This window comes from Centruroides vittatus, unplaced genomic scaffold, assembly GCF_030686945.1.
Source record: "Centruroides vittatus isolate TY-2023 unplaced genomic scaffold, ASM3068694v2 contig_341, whole genome shotgun sequence".
Classification (NCBI taxonomy): domain Eukaryota; kingdom Metazoa; phylum Arthropoda; class Arachnida; order Scorpiones; family Buthidae; genus Centruroides; species Centruroides vittatus.
The window spans coordinates 2,685,365-2,708,454 of NW_027122166.1; the positions used below are offsets into that span (position 1 = coordinate 2,685,365).

At 29.3% G+C, this 23,090-nt stretch overlaps 1 protein-coding gene across 2 annotated transcripts in view; it reads left to right on the forward strand.

The window, feature by feature from the left end:
- Positions 1–3,833: 3,833 nt before the first annotated feature.
- The window catches only part of LOC136974087 (unconventional myosin-IXb-like), a 99,663-nt gene continuing 80,406 nt past the window's right edge, over positions 3,834–23,090 (forward strand). For both annotated transcript variants that reach the window (XM_067268878.1, XM_067268879.1), the window contains exon 1: positions 3,834–4,102. The gene's annotated coding sequence lies outside the window, so the exon portion shown is untranslated. The remainder of the gene's footprint in view (positions 4,103–23,090) is intronic.

Below are 23,090 nucleotides of genomic sequence, written 5' to 3' on the forward strand. Positions count from 1 at the left end.
ATATACTTTAAAATAGACGATAATTTAATTGTTTGTTAACTTTTTTTCTTAACACCCCCTTGCACCCCCCTCGCTACGCTACTGAATGATCTGCCACTGACAAATTTAATACACGTTTTTAATTGTCTAGTTTCAAAAATACTTTGAAACTTTCCCTAATATTTATTTGAGTACATCAAATTATTAACTAACTGTGGTATTATTAAAATTTAAATTTTATATAGTTAATATTTGTAATGAAGATGCACAAAATATTAAAATTTAAAAAAATGAATTACATATTTAAAGCATGGTCATGATTATTGACCATATTATAACTGTTACTTTCAAAATGAATTGCACATAATAACAGATTTATCTAATTCTGTAATCATGATTCATTGATATATTCATAAAACAATAATTTATCGTTTTTTAAAAGATTAAGAATTTATCAAAAGCAAATATCAGGGTGGAGCACATCATCCCACGCTTATAAATTGACAGTTTTTCTACCTCACCCAGAAATTATCTCAATTATTATCATTGTCAAACTGTTTTATGTAAAATATATAAAGAAATTAGCAGTAAAATATTACTATATATTATTTCCTTCCTTAATGTAAATATCTAAACAGTATATGTTATATAGAATAGTCTAAAAGTCAGTTAAGTGTGTTTTTTCAAGGCTTATTTATAAATATGAATCATAAACTAAATTTAGAACTTATTTTTCTTGGTGGAAATGATAAAAAAAAATATGATTAAGTATTTGAATAAGATAAGCAACGGTTAACTGACTTTTGGACCACCCTGCTTGTTTAGATTTTACTTATTGTAATAATAAGTCAATCACTCCATTGTATAAAACTTAAAAATAAGAGTTATATTAAGAATTAAAGAAGGAAAGATTTTAGAATATCATCAAAAAAGAAAAAAAAATAAAAGATTTTTCCAGGAAAGAGAAAGTCCATTTTTTAGAAGAATTTTTCCTGAATTAAAATTTAAAAAAATAAAATAAAATAATAGAAAAAATTACATTTTTTAAACAAAAACTCAAAGTTCGTCGACCTGAAATTTTATTTGATTTTCGTGAAAGTTTTGCGAGTTGTTTAATATATTAAGAAAGATCTAAGATGAGATAATATTGTTGTTACAACTCTATTGACAGTTAAGGTAAAGTTAAATGAATAAGTTGCGGCTGATGGAATCTTAGAAAAGATAATATTTTCATACAAAAGCGACGAAAAATTATAAATTATATTTATTTTCTTTGTAGTCGCCGTTTATACATTTTTAACAAACATGTTTATTATTTTTATGTAAATTTCTAAAGTCAGGAACTGAACTAAAATTATAGGTATTTGAATAATTTACTTCTAGATAAGCTACTTAATGTCTTAATTTACTTGAATTTATTCCAGTTATAACCTATTTTTCAAGATTTCTAACAAAAGCAAGTAAAAATTTATACTGGAAAGTATAAATTTACAGCTTTAATAATATATTAAATCATACAAAATGATTATTTTTATCGTTAATTAACTTCTATACACGATTATTTTTAAGTTGTAGGTGATGTTTATGTAGTAGTTAGGACGTTAATAATTAGCTTAACTTTATAGTAGAAATAGTTCTTCTGATGTCTGTACTTAGCATTTAAATAACAAACAGTCTACGTTTCAAAGAAAATTGTAAAGAAACGAGTATTACGATAAATATGTCATATTTTTCTATTTAAAGTTATATAGATCGCAGTCTGAACGTAGGAAGATTTCAAACCAGTATTCGAGGTGAAGCAATAGTTAATTTCTATTGAGCCATTTAAGGGCATTTTCAGAGCCTATAGACATTAAAATATACTGTATAAACGTACTTTTCTATAGGCATTGAAACCTATACAATATATTTTATAAAGATATTGAAGCTTACAGACGTAATTTACTAATTATATAAAAAATTCTCAATGTTACAATGTTTAAAGGTTAATTTTTTATATTATAAAATCTAGATAGAAGCTTAGCCTTCAGGCATTACAGCACAAAAACATTGTCCATAGAAAAGGTTTTATTGTTGAAATAAGGCACGGATCAGCCACAAATGTAAGACCCTACCCGAATAAATAATAAATAAAAATTTAATGTTTTGAAAAAATTAACTTTGAATTAATTTTCAAAAAACCAAGATAAATTGATTAATTTATAACACAATCCGAGCCTTATTTAATCCAAATTGTTAATTCTGATTATAAAATAGGCATAACACATTCTAATGTTAATTTCTGTTATTTTAATATTTCATTGATAGAAGGGCCTCCGAGAGGAGAGAGCTGAGGATTTTTTCTCGGGAAAACTTAGAGGCCCGCACTGGTTCGTACCTATATAAATTAATGTTAATTTACTTTATCCAATAAATTAACAATACTGTAATTTATATGGGTAATGGATACGGAGCTCCGGATATAGAGAGGCCCCAAAATTTTAGATATCTGTGTACCATATAACACGCTGGACCTTATCTCTGGCTATCTGGGAAGACATTGGAATGCCCATTGGGGTACTTGAGGAAAAAATTTTGAGGGTCTTCAGATTTTTAAAAATCTAGTGGGGGAAATGAACATCCCCACTTTACATTTAATTATTGATGTGTATATTTAATCTAGATTCAGTGAAAAAAAAAGTATCTAAAATGAAGTGCCTCTCAAATTACAGCTTTCGATATGTGCATCGTTCCTACCGTTTGCATCGATTTATCAAAGATTTAAATATCATCGGTTAACTTTTTAACTTTCTCCTAATGGCGCTGAGTTCAAAGTAAGATCGCAAAATGTAGTTTAGCGTGAAGCTGTTGGACATATCTAATCTTAAAGTTTGGAGTGGTCCTGATCCATTCAACCCCCTCCAGGCACACCCATGAGAATTTTATTGCAGCTTTATAAGTGTTTTCTAGAATCCACAGGCATTCTAGAAAAATTTAATTTTCTTTAAAAAATCAAATTGAGAACTTTATCACATAATTTGAGCATTATTTAATTCAAACTGTTAATTCTGATAATAAAATAGCACATTTTAATGTTAATTTTTGGTATTTGCGAATATTTATTAAATACTAATTTTGATATTTTTAAAAAACTAATTAAAAATGGCGTTTCTTATAAATACCATATACTGTATACATATAACATATGTCTACGTCATGGAAAATCATATTGTAATAAAAACGTCATTTATTTATTAAAAAAAAATTAATTTTGTATTCAATTTAAAACTTCTATAAACATTTATAATCTTTATATTAATAATAAAATAAGCAAACTTTTGGTAATAGAATTTATTTTTTTTTTAAATAAAATTATATATAAAAATACTGCGTTAACAGTATAATTATATTTGATTGTATTATATTCTAAAAACGTAACAAATATTAATTATTAACTTTTTAAGGTTTTAAAGTATTTTTAAATCGCGAAACATTTATTTTCCTACACAATAAAATTAATTAATATTTTCAATTTTTCGCTGAAATTTAAAATAATTAGATATAAACAAGCGCAGATTTATTAGAAAAAAATTTATTTTTATCAATTTGAAATTCTTAGAAGAATTTTTTTGATTCTTTTTAATTTTTTTTTTTTTTTTTAATTTCTTTATAAAAAGTAACATTATACATATAATCCGCTAGAGTATCGTATGACAAAACGTTAAATAAAATGTAAATTAATACTAATATGTACAAAAATCACGTTTAAAAATATAAAAATAGATTTATTAAAAATAAAGAAAGACTCCAACCACCTGATTGAATTTTCCAATTTTTTTTTTTTAAGTGCCACTTGCAAACGAACAGACGACATACCGGAAATAATTTTCTGCGCGTGCGCCGACACACTTCCCCAATCAAAGATCGGGACGAACGGACTAGAGATTAGTGTTTGGGAATTGTTTACTCGCGAAAAATTAAAGTTTTTAACGTCCGTTTCGATATTTTAAGACGAATTAAAGTGTTTAGAAGCGAGTTATGCCATTTTTAATCGTTTATAAAGTACGTATTAACGCCGATTCGGTTTTAAAGCTCGCCAAGTCGTTAGGGTTAAATGTCGTTTAAAAAAGTTTTCATAGAAAAGGTGAGTTTTATTCGTAAATTTTCAGTTTTATTTTCGTATTTTTTTCAATTTATAATGTGTTTTGTTATGTTTTAAACTGTTGTTTAATGTATTTACAACGATGTGACGTCATTATAAGTCATTTTTCGTGTTTTGTATACGGCAAAGTGATGTGTTATGTGATGAATAAAGATTTAAATGGCATACTTTCTTTAAAACAGGAAAGATAGAAAATTACAATGCAAAATATGAGAATCCTTTCTATGACCTACATTTATTTATTTATTTATTTATTATTGCATTCATTTAAACTGTTAAAGTGACTTATACAATTATATACAGAAAACAACATTAAAAATGTCGCCGTCTCTGGTCATGTGGGTGTAAGATCTTTCAGTGATAATTGGCTGATATTTATATTTATCATTCAAATTAATTATGTTAATGGAATGTCTAATACATTAACTGTTTGTAGTTAATAACTAATTAAATGTTGGTGTGGATTCTGTATGTAACTTCATGCTTGTGTCATGTTCCTTTTTTTGTTATAACTGTGAGGAAAATTAGTTCTGTGAAACAAATTGGGTAAGACAATACGAAGTAACTGATGTGTTTTTTTTATCCTCTCGTCTTTATGGTTTTATACGAAGGAATTCTCAAGTCCTGAAGTGTTTTGAACAGAATATTTAAACAAAAATAGATCATACAGCTTTTGGTATATCCAAAATAGTCAAAGCTAGAACTACCACAGTAGGTAAAGATCCTGAACACACCTTACAGACTTTACCAGCAATTAATTTTAAACTAATGTTTTTGGCCTGTTTGATAAGCCTTCATTAGGTTTTTAAATAGAATATTTCAGCAGTTAATTTTAATTAAATAGTTTAATTAAAATTAATTGCTAGAAAAGTGTGTAAGCTGTGTTTAGTGTCTTTATATGCTTTTGGTATATTCTGCTTGTTTTTCATTTTAATTAAACTATTTTTATTATGTTCTTGCATCTATACATGAAACTTTATTCTAGTATGTCTCATTTAATTAAAATTAGTATATTAACAAATATGTTTGATGAAATAGTGACAAAATGTGATATTGATAAGTGAATGATGATAAATATATATTTATCATTTGTATTGTATGTAATCTACATACTGTCAGTGTTGATTGAAATGAGCTGTAGAACTGAACTGGTGTCATATAACAATGATAAATATACTTGTCTAGAGAAACTCCTGGGAAAACACATGTTGGTTGGGACATTGTAAAAAGTAGATCACTTGATGCTGGGGAATTTAGTGAAATTAAGGAGGACATCCTTTTTTACACTTACAATAGACTTGAAAGATCTAACAAGCAGGATGACTCAAACCAAGTGATGGAAGAGGAAATACTGTAGACAGATAGGTCTTAATTTCTTAATTTTAGTTTATAATTGCCTATTGTAATAAGATTTAGCTTATTTAATAAATTAGACTTGTATAGGTTTGGTTTTTGAATAAAAATAATTTGATATATATTTAAATTATTGATTACAGTTACTATAATATGTACAGTACAATTTATTTCTGTCAAAAATCATAATATTTTTAAGTTTGTGTAAAGTGCTGTTATTTTATCACAATTGCTATAATTTGTTTTTAATAATTGAAAATATTTTATTATAATAATACTTTTATTTTAATAAAAAAATAATAATAGATCATTTATTATTGAATCACAAAATTATATGAATCTAGTATCTAAAATCATTTGATTATATGTTAATTTTTAGTAATGATTGTTTGTATATTTATTATTATTTTAAACATTGCTTATTATTTTAAACATTTAAACAAAGCAATGTTTAAAATAATAATAAATATTATAATAAATATATTGGATATTTTCAGTACATTTAGTAGCTCAAATGTTTTGCTGCAGATTGACAATATTCACCTGTATTAACTGTCAGACCAACTGTTAAGCATTTGGTCTATAGCCTAAGTTAGAATGATATTCAGTTTTTTTTTTTTCTGAAGATTTGTGATCATATTTTCAAATGATTAAGATAAAAGATGCATTAATAAAATTAGTATTGAGAAAAGTTATACATCATATGAAACATCATGTATAACTTGATGTTGAAAGTATACATTTGATTAGTTTTATTAATCCTATTTTAGATGCTTATCCAAATTATATAGGCCTATCATTGAGAATATTTTATTCTATATATAGCATGTTTATTCTTTATTATTATTATTTAAATAAAAATGTTTGATTGCTAAGTCTGTTTACAGGCAATAAAATTGAACATATGCAAAAAATATTTTAAAATTAATCCATTTGATATTTGGAAGAGTAAAACAACCTTGTTAGTAGAGAAAAAATAATCATGTTAGAATCCAAAATGTGCCATAGTACAGTATTTACAAACTTTCAAGTTATTTTGAACTACTTAATCATAATATTCATTTATATATGATGATAAAATACTGGTAAATATGAAACTAAACAGAAAATAAATACTAATTAGATAGCAGTATTTTGTTTGCCAATAAGAACTTATCAGTTCACAAGCAATGATAATTTGAATTTAACAATTAAATGAAAACAACAATTTGGCAACTTATAATGGATTAGTACAAGATGACATTTTGAAGTTTGATAGATGAATTGTTTATTCTGCTCTTTGAGAAGTGTTCAGATTATCAGAAAATTATAGAAATAAAGAATAAAGATAGAATATTTTTTGATAACAATATTTTGGATGTAATTTGTGGGTAGAATCACAAACACTTAAAATAGAATATCATCATAACTTTGAACTGTCTCGAAATAAATATAAAGTAATTTCTATAAATTGTTTAATATTTTAATCATAAGGTTGAAAAACTGAATTTATGATTTAAAGATTTGAAAGGTATGCTATATGATAGCTGAGAATATTTTGAAAAAATACAAAAGTTATTGCTATTGAATTAAATAAACCAAAGACAAAAAAAAATTTTTTTTTATTATTATAAATCTTTAAGCTCAATATCAATAGAGTTTTTGCTTGATTTTATTTTATTAGAACATTTGTTCATCAGTTTAAACTGACATTCTGAGCATTTATAATCCTTTTAAATTTTCTTATGAAGTTGGAATTATAATACAATATGGTCAAGTTTACATTTGTTACTTCTTATAACTATTGCCAAAAGAGAATGATTGATGTATGTATATATAATGTATGTATATCAATCATTCTTTGTTTTATATATAGCTTTATATATTTTATATATATATATATATATATATATATTTTTTTTTTCAAGTTTTGAACTATAAATAAGATGAAATATTGTTGAAGTTTTCTGTTAGTATGGCATTCAATATAAACAGAGACATTTGCTATAAGTTAACTTAGTTGCTTTATCAGTATAAACATAAAAATGTAACCTTGTAACATTCAACCCTTATTTCTTCACAGAAAATGTAGAAACTAAACACAGCAAATCATTCAAGGAGCCTTATTCAATTTTATTCTGATGAAATGATTTTTTTGATAAATTGTAAATTTAATTGTCAGATCAATAGTTTAAAAAAGTAACAAAATTGAACATACAACAAAATAATACATTTTAAAATAAAACAAATACTTTTTTAGAAACATTTAAATTTAAAAAATCTATAAAAACAAATTAAAACTGAAATATTAAAATGCAGTAATGAATTATAAAATATAGAACAGATGTACTTTTAAATAATTCCAATTTTATAATTTTAATTTCATTTTTTAAAGTTTTTAAATTTTAAGTAAGAAAACAATTGGAAAAAGTTAGATTAAAAATTAAAATGAATTAAAACCCAAACTTATACTACCAACTTTTCTTTTGTTGAAGACTCAAATCAAAAATTACATCCAAGGATCTAATTTGCAACTTTCACACTTCCTATTAAAACTGGGTTGATGTTAGCAGGAGTAACTGTTAGTAGTAGTTCTTCAGCAGTCCTTAAAGAAATGTTTCCAGAATGAGCCATAAACACATGACTTCTCTCATGAAACATTAACTTTCTTTTAAAAAGAACATTTTAATTAGAATAAATTTAAAAAGGTTCTTTGAATGGGGTTTAGTATGTATAGTTTTTACATTATCTGACAAGACTGTAACATTATATCTAGAAATATTTATATTTAAAAATGACTTTGCACAAGAAAAAGCTTCATTACTGCTATTTTCATATAATTAAATGGTAACTAATAATTAAAATAGAAATAAATTTTAAAACATTTTGTTTCTATTTACAGTATCTTTATAAAGTATGATAGAAAATGTTGTTATGCTCTTTTTGCTAGAATTATATTTTAATTTCCTCTTTACTATAAAGATTTCATTTATAACTGTAGTAAAAAAATTATATGTTTCAACTGAATTTAACAAAATTTGCAGATTTATTAATGTAGTTTAGTGCAGTTTCCATATAAAGTGATTAAAAAAAATTAGGCTATTAAGAAAATAGTTTGTACTGCAATAAGCTTGATTTCTCTTCCATTATCATTGGATAATTTTTTTCTATGATATTTTGTGCTGTGTTTAATAGACATAAAATATATGATTTTGAACTATATTCTACAGAATGCTTATAAAGGAATCCATAAGTTAAGCCTACAAAGTTCTTATAATGTTTATCGTTTTTGTACTTTTCTTCCTAATCTATTTTATAATGTATTCTAAACTGCAACTTATTGTAATAGGAAAATAATAATTTCTTAGTCTTTGAAGAGTACTTAAAAGGGTCAACCTATGCACTTTTCCTGCAGTGGAGAAGATGTCTGATGAATGTTTTAGACTTGTTCCCTAGTCTGTTTCAGATTCAACTACAACTTCTTATGTTTGAATGAAAAGCTTCTATAATATTTTGAAATCCTTCAAATTATAGAACAACCACAGAATGTTTGATGATGTATGTTTGAAAATTAAATCATTGATCATTATTGGTTCAAACATAAACAAAAACCTTTAAAATGCAGCTTTTTATAAACTAATTGGACATTCAAAATTGCTCCATAACAAACTTAATTTTATAAAAATTGAATGATTTTGATTTTTATTCCTGAGGGAAGGTCATTCAAATGGCTGAAAATATTTAATTAGTTAATAAAAAGCTGCATTTTAAAGGTTTTTTAGTTGATGTTTGATTATTATTTAACTGAAGTTTGAAAAGAGTGCATTGTTCTGAAGACTATCATATCAAGTCTCAATAAAATTATATAACCATTAGATCTTAGCCCTGAACTTCTCACATATCATTTTAAAATATTTGCTAAGTGGCCAACAATGTCTCTCAATCTTGTGCATTTACAAGTTCACTGTCTCTGAAAGTTTTAAAGAATTCAAGGATTTTCAAGGTTCTTGTATTCATCACATACTTTTTTCAATAGCGAGGGCAAGGCCGAAGGTTTAAATGCGAAAATGTGTACGTCGGACATTCAGCACCGCTTTCCTGTAAGCCTGGAAGTTTGACAATGATATTTGGAAAGTCATTGGAATCATGCTCGACATTCCAAACACCATTGTCAAATCTCTAGGCTTACAGGAAAGCAGTGCTGAATGTCCGACGTACACATTTTCACGTTTAAAACTTCGGCCTCAACCTTGCTAATAATAGGTAAAGCTGGAACTTCACCAGTATATCAAGACACTAAACACACCTTTTGCATTTTTTCAGCAACTAAATGTAATCAAATCTATGTATTCCAAAAATAGAATCTATTTATAAATCTGATGAAAACTTATCAGTCAGGCCAAAACATTTGGTTTGATTAAATTTAGTTTCTGGGAAGGTGTGAAAGGTGTGTTTAGTGTCTTCAAATACTTTTATAAGAACCTTTGAAATCCTTATCTACAAAGTTTCCAGAGATTGTATGTATGTAAATGCACAATATTGTGAGACAATGTAAAATATATGCCATGCAACTGACAATGACAAGATTTTTGCAGTTTTAGAATTCTCATCTCAGGCTCTAGAAATGTACTGATTAATCATTTGCTATTTGTTAATTGTATTAATTGGTGGAAAGACTAATATTTTAGTCTTTCTACCAATTAATTGTCAAGTGATGATTAATTCTTCAATAATTGGTGTAATCAGTAAATAATCATTCCATTGGAAAAGCATAATTTATAACTTTTTAAATTAAACCTATAAACATTAAAAAAATGATGTTTAGAGAAATGATAGCTGTATTAATAATGATGATTCAGAATAATCATGGTGACACATCTATTTCCATTAAAAACTGCTAGATTTTTGTATTTGTTTTCATTCTGAAATTTTTATTAATTCATTCTCATTCAAGGCCAATTATCACATCTGGTTAATTAATTTTAAGCATCATCTGTGTATTTTACAAAGAATTTTTTTGTTTTAAACAAGTAGATTGTTATTACATGGCCAATTATTTCATATTGTTTTGTTAGCTACATTGTACTCAAAAGAATGTCTGATGTGTGAAAGTAATTGTGACATAAGTCAATTAGTTTATCAATTAATAAAAAAAATATGCAACTGCCAAAAACATTAGTCATTGCATCTATTTGCTCAGTATAACACCAGTGTTGAACTGCCAATAAAGTATATAATCCACATTTTAGATTAAAAAAAGATATTATCTTGGATCTAATGTCAAGAAATAGTAGAAATAGAAATCTAGACTGAAATAGTATAATTAATATTATCACAATAAACTAAGTTATTAATAAACTAGCAGGTAGGCCCGGCGTTGCTCAGTCAAAGGTAACGATAGCGAAGATTAAGATTATTACGTTATAGTCATAAAATAAAAAGAGTAATTTCATCAACAAACTAAGTTTTTCTAAAGAAAGGTCGAATTTGAAAATCGAATGTTCTAATATTGTTTGATTTTCACGACGTGTTCTGATTATATCGTTCGATTTTCATCGAATGTTTTAAAGAAGAAGGGCCGAGAAAAACTGAACTAATCTTTAAAATTTGAAAATCGAATATGTTCTAACATATTACTCTTTTTCTTTCTTTCTTCTCTTTTCTCCAGTGCCCGTAAATCTTGCACGTCGCTTTCTCTTGTTCTCCATTGTTACTTAACACTGGTGTAACACAACTTTCAACTCCTAACCGTTTGGACACGTCTCAATAATGTATATAGATGCTTTAATCCTGTCCCTCCCCCCATGGAGAGGAATTTCGAAAAATCCCTTCTTAGTGTGCGTTCTCATGACATATACCCTAACTGTGTACCAAATTTCAACGTTCAACTCCTAACCGTTTGGGCTCTGCACTTATTATTATTATTATCAACTCGTCTCAAATATATATATAGATTATTACAGTACATTATTCAGATGAAATGGTCGAATGTTTGGTTTGACCTCTCAATTGGACATGAACAAGACCCATAAAATCGGACATTGTGGTTCAAAACAAAACCAGTCTGTTGGTAACTCTAGCTATTACATATAAGTTAGGTTATTTATATTGGTTACCTGAGAATAGGGGGCTGGAAGCATTAAGGGAACAGAAGAGAATGTGATTAGTGTCCAAGCATTTTTAATTTAAGAATCCCATGTAGGTGATGAATGTACAGTTACTTATGTATCATTTTTAAGTCATTTACACAGCCAATCATGCAGTTCTCCTTAGCATCTTACATATCAAGTAAGCAGGTCCACTAGAATGCAGTATGGATAGGATACTAAGCAAAAGAGACTGTTTATTTCCTTAATCATTTGAATATAAAAACATACTTTTTTTACTACATTGGTATGATCATGCTGTGCACCTACTAGTATATTAAATAAACCAATAGGGATGGCAGTGTTTCTTACCAATGGTGACATGGATCAAACAGGGTCTGAATAGCGTAACTGGCAATACAACTACACAGCAAAGAAAATTAAATGGAGATGACTCAGTGTCTATCTAAATAAATAAATAGTTCTGGAGGTGGAGATTGAATGAAGGTCTGGGTAGTGTAACCGGCAATGCAACAGCATGGTAATTTGGAGTTATGGGTTTGAGTCCTGCTTTGGGCCAATTCTTTTCTTCCTACAATCTTCTAAATTAATTATTAAAATATTAATTTAATTGTAATTATTAAATTCAACAAGAGATGCATCTAATGCATGCCTCTAATGCCAAATTACTTAGTATTTAAATAATAGTAGTAGTAGCTGAATTATATTGGGCTATATTACTATAATTTGGCTTTGATAATATATTACAATGCACTATTATTACATTGAACTCTATTTATGTGTTTCTCAGTTGTATGTTTTTCAATTACATGTTAAATATTTTCTGCATGGTACTTTCTCCATTATAAAACACTTCAATTATGTTTTTCATTCATACAATTTTGCACTTACTTATATTTTTGGTATGTTGCACTTTTTTCTCCCTTATACATTATTCATTTTGAAATGGGAAAATTTAAAACAATTATCAAATAAAAGTGCTTTCCAGTTTCTCATCCATTTTCACTATTTGCTGTCAATGTGAGCTAACCTTTAGAATGACTCTTCATTGTTTCACATGATGGAGTTTCAGCAGAAAGAGAAAACTGACTTGTTATATTCTCTACCAGTATGTGACAAGTCAGTTATTGAAAAAACAAGAAACAAAGAAAACTTGATCAATGTTTTAAAAATAAATGATTTAATTTCCCACTGTTTTACTTTTTTTTATATGTTCAAATGCATTCTACAATACATATAGTAAATTGAAACATCTGTGTTAACAATTACACATGCAAATAGTGTTAATTTGTGCCATGCCATACTTTTGTGATGACTATATTTACTCTAAAAGTAACTCAAAAATAGTTTCACTTGTATGTTTTTTCACTTATATAATCATTTTCTCAGTTATCTTGAAAAAAAATATAAGCTGGTTCAACTATATCTAAAACCAGGTATGTATAAATCAGCTATCCCTGAAATCAAGAACAAATGCTATTTAGCAACTTAGCTCTGGGTCAGATGCTACTTGTGAGTCCAATCTCTGCTTCATTTCTCTTCATAGATCTTATAGCATTGGTGGTCTTATTGTAAGCTTACACTCCTGCTGGCATCACTCTGTGGTTCATTGGAACTGAGTTTTCTCATTTCAACAAGATGGTGACTAGTGAGAAAGAGTTATTTAATAAATAAAATGATATGATAAAAAAAACCTGTCATTTAATAGTCATTTCTATCTTCAATACATAAAGTTTAGGAAGTTCCTCTCAGTATTTTTTTTTTTTTTAATTTCACTTATTTTATTATTACATCTATCAACTACGTACCTCAAAGCCTGTTACCGGTGTTCAATTAACATCAAAAACAAATAAATAAATTTCACAAATGTTTTCGAACTTTCAATGGTTCTTCAGGAGGCAACGAATTTCTGTTAGAATGTCATTAAATACAAATATTATTCGAAATTCAAATACGTGTTACCCGACAAAGTTTTACTAGGCATGCGCACTATATATGTAGCAGTTGACAAGAATTTATAGCTCTTTGTCCACTAGCACTTGCCATGCTACGGACAGATTTAATTCCTCTTTGTGATTGACACAAGTGTTGCTGAGTTTGTAGATATATAAGGCTTCAAACCATTTTAGATGTTCAGTGTATGATGATTCTCACCTGGTTAAAATTTGGCTCTATCTCAGGATCACTGGCATAAATGGCCAGAGCTGTGGTGGTCCTGGCATGTTGTATGTCCGTGATGAGCTCTTTTATTCTAATCTCCAAGGAGCACTTTGTAGAGCTGATGTAAATGAGTTCTCTATTGCATCTGTGATGGATATTGTAGACTCCTGGGAGTCTATCCCAATTAAAAACATCCTTTCAATTGCAAAGGATGTCAAAAACAGTTGGATATCTTCTATATGCAATGTGAATGCATTGCTTTTTAGCTATCTGTGCAAAGAGTGATTGGAGATACAGGTTATTAGTGACTAGGATCCTTTCTTCCTCTACAGGTTGGTTTTCATTGTGGGAGTGGACTTGGAGTGCTTCTTGGGAGTGGTGGAACTTGTCGATTAATTTACGGATAAGTTTGGGGTATCCAGGATCTGAGGCGATGCGATGAGTATGTCTCAGTTTGGCACGCAGAGCTTACTGTGTGGATGAGTGAGTGTGCACTGTTGTAATTAATGCATTATAGGCTGAAATTTTGTACTGATACAGGTCACATGACTGCACTAGTATGTATATGGATTCTGTTCCTGGTTTATGGTATATATCATAAACTGTTAATATTCTATTCTATTTTTATTTAATTTATGTGTAAAAAAAATAGCTATAGAATAAATATCAAGATCAAAATAGAAATTTCAATTCTTTTAAAGATTTTCATCTGTAAGATAATTATCTAATCACTCTTAAGTTAAAAATATAAAAATTTTATTATCTCCATCAACAAAACTTTTTTATGCTGTATTATTTGCTTTGTTAAATGATATTTTTAATTAAAGAATTAATTTTCAAATTTTGGTTCAATACAAAATATTACTGTAATTTGATTATTATACTTTCACAGTTTTTACAGACTGTTTATTTAACTATATTGTAGGACTATCATATTAAATAATAAACTGTTCTGTAAAAACTGAAAATATGAATAAATTATACTGATAATTTTTAAGTTTAGTTTCAATAAAAAAATTTATTAATTGTAAATATTTATCATGAAGACATGACACACAATACAACAAAAGTTGGAATAAATTGTCAAACATAATCTAACTATATGAATACTTTTTGCTACTCTAAGACTAATTTAACAAGTATATTAGCTTGACGTGACCTAAATTTTGGCAAATTTTTCCAGATTTATCACATCTTGTAGGTCAAGTGATGAAAACGGAGTGTGAAGTTTATTAGAAGGAGTTTATTAGTCTTGATGTAGTCTGAAAATAATTTGGATATTTAATATGTATCTATGTAACATTTGAATTAATTTTAAAAAGTTTTTTGTAGTTTTAAAAATGCATAAAGAAAAAATGTCTGAATATGCATGTGTAATAATAATAAATTGAAGGTTTTTTTTTCTGAATATAATGATAGTCAAATTCATTTATATATGATATCATTGGTTGACTAAGAACAGTATTTGTAATGTAGGTAATTGTAATTGGCAAAAGTCCAAAGTTAACAACCATTACAGTATATGATTAGAAAATACAGTACAATTCTACACTGTTTAGATGCATGATATAAGAGATTTTAGCATTAGATGAATTTAATTAGTTCTAAACTACATTGACGTCATAAATAAGAACTGAATTTGATTATTAAAAACTAAATAAAATGAATAGAATGTAATTAAATTAAGAATACTCATTGAAAAGATAATTTTTGCCATTAACTATTGAGAGTGTAATGAGAAATTAAGTCTGTATACAAAGATCAGTTGCTCATTAGAAATTAAATCTGTATAGTACTATTTATGGTAAAGGTATTTTTTCTTAAATATGACAAAATCTCTGTAGAAATGATAGTCATATGCAAGATATCCTTAATGATTTTGTATTTATAATTATAAAAATAATCATTCCACTTTGTTTTAAATACAGTTTAAATTTACTAACAAGAAATGATTGTTATTAATCATTTGAAAATTTATGTAGTAAATCAATTTTTAGTAATTATTTTGTAACAAAGAAAAATTAGATATAAAAGAACAAGGGAAAAAAACTAGTTTATTGAGAGAGATTTTTTTTCGATCTTTCAGGGCCATCTTCAGTTCATTTAAACAAAAAAAAGTGGAAAAATAAGTTTTTTTTGTTACAAAATAGAATAAAAATATTTGCTTTGTCTTATAAACGTATCTTAAATGAATTTAATTTTGATAGCTCAATTTTTTATGATCACTTGCTGCCAGAATATCATGTAATATCATGGAAGCCTTTTTCAAGGAAAAATGTTTGAGATAATGTAGTTGGTCATTTCTTTGAATCATAATCTTGATTACAAAAAAGAATAGTGTATGTGAAGCATAAATGTTTTTCTTGCATTTTCTTTTTACTGAATTAAATGCAGATAAACTTTTTAAAACTGATTTAATGAAAGATATTGAGTATTGTTACTTAACATCTTTTATTAAGTTACTACTAAGTGAAATACAGTAGATCTTAACAGACAAAAATTTGTCCTATATGAAAAAATTTAAAACTTTTTGTATTTGCAAATAGAGCATGCTAAATGGTTGGATCAATGAGTCAATCAGTATAAATTACTCAGTATACATTATATTATTATTTTATTTATAGTTGTACATTATAACTTTTTAACACATCTTGTATATGTTAAATTCATTATTAATATGTTTTTTAAAGCACATTTAATTTAATGGACTTTCAGTAATTGCAAACATTCCTTTTCCCAATTAATCCATTAAATTGATCATTTACTGCAGTGTTTCTCAAACTTTTTGGTCTGTGATCCCCCTTTTGCACTTAAAAATTTCAAAGGACCCCGAAGAATGAGTATGTGTAGGAAAACATCCCGGAGGGAGGGGGTTAAGTCAAGGTCATAGAATATATTCTAGGACCTTGGGGTTAAGTACCCCCTCATGGTCGCTCCAGTGCTGCCAGCTAAAAATGCATACCAACTAAAATAATATTAAAGTAGCCCAAGACATAGCCAAATATTGAAGCGCCACAGCACTAGTGGAAATTTAAATTTGCCGACTGAAAAGCTTTCGGTTGATTGGTTACAGCTCTACTGTATTTCTAACTCGACTTGCCTACAGACGTAACACTGCTAGCGAACACTGTTCCAAATGACAATGTTGTTCTATCATAGTTTAGCTGAGAGTGGAACTCAGGGGATTTCCCAATAGCACACAAATTTATGAATATCAGGCTTGTATTAAAATATTTATATTGTTTTTATTATTTATATGTGCAATTTATTTAAGTAAAAATTATTTTATATATTTTTTTATTTCTATTATTTCTAAACATCAATCCATAGTAAATTTATAAAATATTTGAAAAAAAATTGATCTGGCATCAATTTTTCAGTGACTCCCTTCCAAATATTTTTTGCAACCCCCCACTTTGAGAATCACTGATTTACTGTATGTATTTTTAATTCCTAGAATTAGTATAAATATTCCAAATAACTCAAAATGCTGAAAATAATGCTTTCTATAGTTTTTAAATCTTTTGTTTAAACTCTATATTTTGATATGCTGTAATGCAGTGATTCTCAACCCATGGACCCCTTTTCCTCTTAATTTTTTTATGGAACCCCATAGACATTGCTCAGATAAAAAATCTTATATTTTTCACTAATAAAAAAAGAAAGGAAACATTCAGAAATGCTGATTATATAAGATTCTCCTAACAAACTTCGAATTTATAATCTTTCTTTGACCTTTGTCAATGAGATATGTATATCGTATACATATTCAATATTTTAAATAATTTATATTTTAACTCTTACACAAGAAATGAGTAATAAAGAAATTGACAATATATATACTGTAGAAATTTAATTCTCAGTAAAACAATTGTTCTGAAGTAGAATTGCCCTATAGACCACTAAACTATCACTGTGAACTCCAAATTTGGTATTTTTTTCTGTGGACCCCCAGTAATGTTACATGGACCCCGATTGATGGACCCACTGCTGTAATGTTTAGTGTATTAAAATAAATTCTGTCCACAATATGACTGATTGTAAAGTTTATTTCAACAATCTAGTTCAGGGATGGTGAACCTATGACACACGCCCAAAGTGGCACGTAAGGAGAAATCATCTGGCATGTAACATATCATAAGATTTTGATTTATCATCTGTCTTTTTCAATCATTTTTTTGGTTTATCACCTGATCATTTTTTTTTTCAGTCAGCTTTTTTACATTTATTTTAATTTAAGTATATTTGTTTTATTTATTTAAATATTGTTATTTGAGATCTAAAACTTTGACATGCATAAACATCTTTAAAGCTAAGTATGCTTACCATATGATGGCACATGGGCTCAAAAAAGTTTGCTATCCCTGATCTAGTTGAATGTTTTCAAAGCCATTTCATTTAAATTTTAACCTGCATGTCAGAGTTTCCTTTCATTTTGATTTTATTTCAATACCATGATTATATGATTTATTTTATAATAGCTTTGTCTTCTGTAATCCTGTTTTTTATTAATTTAGAAACACTAGCTTATTTGAACAAACTCCACTGAGAGAAAATTAGGATTTTCAATTATTAGATTCTTGTTCAAAATCAAATATTCTGATGTGTTTATTTTTAAACTTCAGGGTACTAGAATCTGGTATTTTTAAAAAAATTTTAAATATCTATAAAAATGTTGGTGTTATTTATATTCTTTTTGTTAATCTAAATACTTGCATAAAGAAGTCTTACTTGATTTTTACTTTTTGAGATACAGTAGAGCATCGATTATCCGACTCAATTGGGGACTGAGGTTGGTCGGATAACTGAAAAAACGGATAACCGAAAAGTATTAAAAATTGCATTATTAGTATAGTGTATTAGTATATTAGTATATCCCATGTAATAAGCATATTGGTATATCGCTATTAACCTATTTCGCGTTGAATTTTCATTGATGTTAAGCCTAACAAATTTTTTAAATAATAATCATCGTTAAATTATTTTTTTTTGCACAAAATAAATACATAAATAAAGAAAAAATAGAAAATTAAGCCTGGTTTAAATACTGGCTTCCCTTTCATGGTCGAGCCAGTGTTTCCAATAAAACACACAAAAACTTAACAAAAATAATATTAAAGTAGCCAAGACAGCCAAATATTGTAGCGCCACATCACTAGTGGACATTTCAATTTGCCGACTAGAACACGATCGGTTAACCGATGTGACGGTTGATCGGGGGTCGGATAATCGATGCTCTACTGTATTTTTTTAAGTGAGGTATCATGCATCTTTTTCTTCATTAAATTACCTGTGCTTCAAAAATAATTTTAATTTTATCTTAATTCATCGATAATGAACCAAAATGATAAATTTAAATTTTTTTTTATCTTAGTCTCTATGTTAGTAAAGATACATTATATATAGGGATAGGATAGCTAGAATAATAGTTCATTTTTATATATATGGTTGACCAATTACTGGATCAGTATTAGAATTGCTTGTTATTATGTAACCAATTAATCTGATATCTGATTATCAGTTTTTTAAAACTGATATCTATAATTTCCATTATTATAGGGATAGCTCATTCTTGTATAACGACTCATTTTACTGATATTTTAAGTTTTAAGATTATTAGTGTATACTGCTAATTATGTTTCCTCGATACAACCTTTAGCAAAGAAAATGAGTGCCAGACTGACACAATTTTGCATACTTTTTTTAGGAATGAGATTGTTTTGATTGACCTGAAGTTTCAGTTTGGGTAATATATGAAACATAGCTTTAAAAAGTCTGAAAAAGAAAATCTTTTTATTAAACGATACAAAGAATACACTGAGTTCAGCGTTATATACACATTTGCTTGTCGCAAGTACTTTCAATGAACCTTATTGTCGTCGTCATCAGGCGAGTACATAAATTTGCCAAAAAAACTTTAAGAACACAAAACAAAAGTTCAAAAACACTCGAAAGCCAATCGAGCATCTAGCTCCCTGACTAGCAAAGTTGTGCATGCGCAGACCCAAGCTCACGCTGCACGTATGTTAGACAACGCTAAAACGTGCTCAATCGCTTGTACAGCGTGATCCATGCATTGGGCAGATCGAGAGTAGGAATGTTGCATGCATCCAAAGTGGTGGTAAGGAGAGATTCCCAGATGAAAACAAGTTTTCTATCTTTACAGCTCTTGAGCATAAGTGCTTGCGACCATAGTGGGTTGTAACCTTGTTCGAGTACCTTTCTTGTAAGTTCTGTGGTGTGCCTACCCCTCACCACATCATCTTGGTGCTCCGCAAGGCGGCTGGCAAGCATTCTGGTGGTGGCCCCGATATATCTTGTGTTTACTCTCATTGCGAGATTTTCCAGCAGAACAGCGTAGACCCCCGACTTCTCGAGCATGGAAAATGTGTCTCTATCGTTGCAAAAAAGCTTGGAAGTGGGGTTAGTGGTAGTACAAGGTTGCACTTCTTAAATATTCTGCAGATGCGTATTGAAAGGGGTCCGAGGTATGGCAACGATGTTTGAACCACCGAAAACTCCCTCTTGCTGTTAAGCGTAGTGCTTAGAAACAGTGATTTCTTTACCCTACTGAGCACATGCGTAAACTAAATACCCCATATTACAACTACACGGATGAAAATGTGCCCAACAGTGTGCACAGAATTCTACAGCAGGGACCTAAGTACATTCCTCCCACCAACAACAAGCTTTCCCAGTTGATCCTGGCCACGTTAGCAGCACTTAAGTCCTGCCAAACGGATGCTGCAGGTCCACAAATGGAGTTGTCTATACTCTCAAGTCTTGCTACGACAAAACAAAGCTCTGGTAAGCCCAATGGCATTGTGGACTATCGAGCAGTGGAGCATTTTCTTGCCAGAGCCAACTTGAGACTTCTCATTTCTGAAAAGGACAAGAGGTTTGTGCTGTGCAGAGAAAGTGGTTTTCTCACGAGGGCCAACGAATTTCTAACGCAGTTGCATTCTTCAGAGTTGAGTGAGGACCCCACTCCAACGATATTATGGAAGGCAAGAAGAATCATCACATTACCAGAAGTTTCCTCACTGGGCCTCTTGATCCTCCCCCCAACGTTGCATGTCCTAGGTTGTTCTTCCAACCAAAAACTCATAAAACAAATTGGCCGCTACGCCCGCTAGTAAACAAATGGTCTCATCCTACCTACTATTTAGAGAAAGCGCTTGCTAAATTTCTTCACACCATAGTTCCGGAATCCCCATACGTCACTCCCTCTTCTCTTATTGCCAAGTCCACCATCGCTTCAAGCATCGGAGCTCTATGACCAGACGCCTATACCTTCTACAAGCTAGATGTAATATCATTATATCCTTCTGTACCCACCTTTGAGGCCATAATGCTGGCCAACTCTCTCCTACTAAAAAACGGCTTTAGCATCCAGCAGGTGCTTGATTTACGAGATGCACTCAGTTTCGTCACCAAGCATAATTACTTCCGTTTCAACCAGAGAGTATATTTACAAAAGCAAGGGGTCCCTATGGGCTCTCCTTTATCTGCTATCTTAGTGGAACTCATTATGAGAGAGATAGAGCACAGAACATTCAATTCCCCACTTGCTATCCACTACCCTGCGCTACGTAGATGACATCCTCGTAGCATGGGAAGACACAGAGGAGGCCTTTCTCGTCTTTATGCAACAGCTTTCAACCATATACCCTTCCATTAATTTTACCTGGGAGAAAGAAAACGATGCTGTAATAACGTTCTTAGACCTGCTTATACATGTCTCCAGAAGGTCTACAATTCTCGGTACACTACAAATCCAACGTAGCTCTGCACATTATCCCAGCAGAGGCCTTTCAGCCTTCTCGATATGTTAACGCCTCATCAGAAGGGCGCTTTTCTTTCTTCCACGCAGGAGCTGGCCAACATTGAGTTAGACAACATCAGTTTGGCAGTACGCACGGCTGGCTTCTCATGCGAAAAATTTACGCATGTGCTCAGTAGGGTAAAGAAATCACTGTTTCCAAGCACTACGCTTAACAGCAAGAGGGAGTTTTCGGTGGTTCAAACGTTGTTGCCATACCTCGGACCCCTTTCAATACGCATCTGCAGAATATTTAAGAAGTGCAACCTTGTACTACCACTAACCCCACTTCCAAGCTTTTTTGCAACGATAGAGACACATTTTCCATGCTCGAGAAGTCGGGGGTCTACGCTGTTCTGCTGGAAAATCTCGCAACGGGAGTAAACACAAGATATATCGGGGCCACTACCAGAATGCTTGCCAGCCGCCTTGCGGAGCACCAAGATGATGTGGTGAGGGGTAGGCACACCACAGAACTTACAAGAAAGGTACTTGAACAAGGTTACAACCCGCTACGGTCGCAAGTACTTATGCTCAAGAGCCGTAAAGATAGAAAACTTGTTTTCATTTGGGAATCTCTCCTTACCACCACTTTGGACGCATGCAACATTCCTACTCTCGATCTGCCCAATGTATGGATCACGCTGTACAAGCGATTGAGCATGTTTTAGCGTTGTCTAATATACGTGCAGCGTGAGCTTGGGTCTGCGCATGCGCAACTTTGCTAGTCAGGGAGCTAGATGCTCGATTGGCTTTCGAGCGTTTTTGAACTTTTGTTTTGTGTTCTTAAAGTTTTTTTGGCAAATTTATGTACTTGCCTGATGACGACGACAATAAGGTTTGTCGAAAGTACTTGCGACAAGCAAATGTGTATATAATGCTGAACTCAGTGTATTCTTCATATCGTTTATACAGTATTTGGCATAAAAATTATCATAGTAATCTTTTTATTTCAAATTATAACTATTTCCACAGTATTTAATTATTGGAATTTGTTGTCAGATTGAAATAAAACAAAATTTTTAGTTATTTTTCCCCCGTAGAAAATTTGAATATTAATGGAATGCATTTAAAGATTTTTCTGAATTGTCTTAATGAAACTTCTATGTATCTATTTCATTATCATTTTATAAACATATTTTTTTAATTTTCCATTTTTTATAGATATATTTCAATGTATATATTTTATTTTTGTACAATGTATAAAATTTATTTTTTATTTGGTAATAAAAAATAAACATTAAAAAATTTTTTATTGAAAATGCAACCATATTGAAAAAAGAAGTAAAAAAAATTTGCAAAAATTGCCAGCTTTTTAAAAAAATTGGGTTTTGTTATGCAAAAGATATTTGTGCATTTTAAAAATAATTTTTAAGTATGTGATAACTGCTGTTGTAAAGAAGTATATCTCACTAAAAATAGTTCATCCCATGGCATTGGTGAGGACACCTATTATATAAAAACAAGAAGTTTTACAAGTATTTCAACTTTTTGCTGAATTGAATTGTGTGTTGTTGCTTTCTTTCATTGTTTAATAACATCAGGATTA